The sequence below is a fragment of the Mastomys coucha genome, unplaced genomic scaffold (assembly GCF_008632895.1).
Source record: "Mastomys coucha isolate ucsf_1 unplaced genomic scaffold, UCSF_Mcou_1 pScaffold7, whole genome shotgun sequence".
NCBI classification, from domain to species: Eukaryota; Metazoa; Chordata; class Mammalia; order Rodentia; family Muridae; genus Mastomys; species Mastomys coucha.
In genome coordinates, this window is record NW_022196913.1 from 13,860,390 (window position 1) to 13,863,844 (window position 3,455).

The window sequence follows — 3,455 nt, forward strand, 5'->3', positions numbered from 1 at the left end:
TGTGTGTGTGTGTGTGTGTGTGTGTGTTTGTGATGTAGGTTCATGTTTCCCTTCAATATCTACTCCTCTCCCTAATCTTCAGACAGACTTGAGAACTATGATAATAGTCTAGTCCTTCTTTATGATCCCTAGATAACTCTGAATCTGCTTAGTGGAGGGAAATATTACAGGAGAGGTAGAAAGGTAGATTTTCCTTGTACATCATTTAACTGGAATGAAAGGTAAGATAGCATTAAGAAATGAATCTCTCAGTACTTGGGGGTAGATTTCTTTGACAACAAGCCAGTCAGATTTATACACAGTGAGACTCTCTGCAAACCCCAATAGAGAAAGCATTCCATTCATCTCATTATTTTTCTTAGCTAAATGACTAGAGAAAACACTTTATAGCAAAGAATAGTTTAAGACAGTACCTTTGTCGATATTTTCATCAAGGTGACAATTTTTCTTGGTGTCAGCCCCAATTTTATTGTCATTTTCATCAATAAGAATACACATCTCTGCTAGAAGCTGAACCTGTTTTTCATCAAGATGGCTGGTATTTATTTCAGGCATTGTGACAGAATGTCTGATCTGACCTAGAACATTAACATTGAGAAAAGTCATTGTATTCCAGTTTTCTAAATGGCATATTAAAGCAGTACAGACATTCTAACACAAGCACTGTTAGAAGTGAAATTGGTCTTGAACTCAGAGCATTTATCTACAACATTCATGTACTAACTGAAAATCCTATTTAAGGTAGTTTTCAAATGTGCAGAATTACTGAAATTTCTCAAATAATATCAAGAGATTTTATTTGTTTTATTTCAAGAGAAAGGACCAAAGGAAAATGGAAAGTATGATTCATCTAGCCTTTTATTTAAAACTCTGTTATTTAAAACAAGAAGATTCTGGGAGATCTGAAAACCATCAATTATCAGCTGTGGAAGGACTGAGAACCGAGTCCCCTGCTGCCATTTCTGCTCCTGACAGCCGTACCTCTGTACTGATGGCAGTGAGGCCTGCTTATCAGGGTGTACTACCATTCTGTCATTCAAACTAAATTACACCACTTCAATTGTCTAATATGTTGTTCAGAAGGCATAACCATATTTCCGTGTATTGTGTTAATAAATTTCAATCTCTTGACACATTAGTCATCACCAGGCATAAGAGTTTTAACCTACAATAAACTCTTTAACGATGTCAGTGCAAATGCAAAAACCGAATCAAAGCACTGTAGAGATAACTCAATAGGTAAAGTGTGCAAGCATGAGCACCTGGGTTCAGCTCCTTAGAAGCCATGTAAATTCAGAAACAATAGAGCACATCTATGAGCCCAGCGCTCCAGTTAGGTGATGTTCACAATAGCAAACAAGAGATCCTTTCTTAAAACAGTGTGAAAGATGTTTCCCTTTACCCAACGTTCTTCTTTGACCTTCATGTGCACAGCATGAGATGTATGTGCCCCCAATTCTCACATCACGTGCAAAGACACGCAAGTCTGAGGGGATACACACACACATACACACACACACACACACACACACACATACACACACACACTAAATTTTAAAAAAAATAGAGATACAGAGAAGTTCAAAATAGTGATTTAATAACAGCCAACTTTAGCCAGTGTGGTGGCACACTCCTGTAATTCCAGAACTTGACAGCAGGCATCTCTATGATTCTGAGGCCACCCTGGTCTATGTAGTGAGTTCTAGGAGAGCCAGTGCTATATAGTAAGACCCTGTTTTGAGAAAAACAATCCAACCAGCAAACAAACAGACAAATAACAACAATAAAATCAGCTAATGTGGGCTGGGGCTTGTATCTAGTACTGTTAATATAGTCTTTTGTTGCACAGTCTTTGGAGACAGGGCAATCTACAGAAGAGAAAATAGAGACCCAAGATCAAACAAACAAACAACTGAGATCAAGGTTTCAAGCCCCATTTCGCCTGACTTACCTTCTGAGGTGTAGTCCTTATCTGGCTGCCATTAGGATAAATTAATCCAAATCATTGCTGAGACAGAGTCAGAGAGCATCTTCCATTCTTATACTAATTTCTCAATACTTTGACCATGAAATACAGTGGTCAGGCATAATGAAAGGTGACTTGCTTCATCTTCTCCTCTGGAGGGGTTCAGTATTACTAAGCACACTATCATTTTCTCATGTCAAGAAGGCAGCTGGCTGTTCCTTGAGAGGCACAGGTGGGGCTGTGGCTCCATTCACCTACCTCACACTGGCCCTTACCTCCTTGGGTCAACTCAGAAATGCCTTCAAGCACCTCTGAGGTGTGGGGTGTCACCCAATGCCTGCCTTAGCAATTCCTTCTGGCTTTACATGTAATCTGGGCTATCTGTGGCTGGAATTTTGACAGTGTGAGAACCCCTCCTTCTAGGTTTCTCTTACCACTTCTTAGGTAACTGGGGCAGTAATCTGAATCAGGAGAAATGTCAGAATGATGAAGTCTCTCTACAAACAGAGCTCTTGGGCTTGCATGTTGATTCAAGACCTGGTAGTAGAAAGTAGCATCTCTTGGATCACAGCTTTGTTCTTTCTCTAAATATTTGATTTTGAGAGCAGTGAGTACAAGCTCTTTGGGGAAATAGCCCATCCCAGTCTGCTGGTTTACAGTCCACTGGAGAGGTAACATAGCCTAATTACAGGGCATGGTATTTTGATATCTGTAGGGGCAATGGTAGACAGATGGACATAGACAGACAGAAAGACACACACAGTGAGTGGTAATATGGAGGTTTCAATCCATCCACCTGTAAGCATTGGATCAGTAGAGACACATACAGAGTTCCTGAAAGCATGAAGTAATAAGAAGAGATCCAGATCACATGTGAAGTAGACCAGGAGATGACCTGTCTAAGGATAGCACATCTGACTAGGGTCTAGAGTGGAAGATAGATGGATGCATGGATAAGTGGATAGACAGATGGATAGAAGCAAATACAGGAACATGGACAAATGTATGCATGGAGGTATAGGTAGACTGATGGACAGAAGGATGGATGCATACATACATGAATGTACAGATGGATGAATATACGGACAGACAAATGGATGAATGAATGGTCTGCTGGCTAGTCTTATGCCAACATGACACAAGCTGGAGATATCTGAAAGGAAGACACCTCAGTTGAGAATATACCTCTAGAAAATATCCAGCTGTATAACCAGCAGATGGAAACAGAAAAAGGCACCTATGGCTAAACATTAGGCAGAGCTTGGGGAATCCTGCAGGAGAGAGAGAGGAAGGATTGTAGCAGCCAGAGGAGTCAAGGACACCACAAGATATCTAGAGAATCAACTAATCTTGGTCCACAGGGGTCACAGAGACTGAAATGTCAACCAGAGAGCTTGCATAAGTCTGACCCAGGCTAGCTGGGTGGTGGTGGCGAATGCCTTTAATCCCAGCACTTGGGAGGCAGAGGCAGGCCGATTTCTGAGTTCGA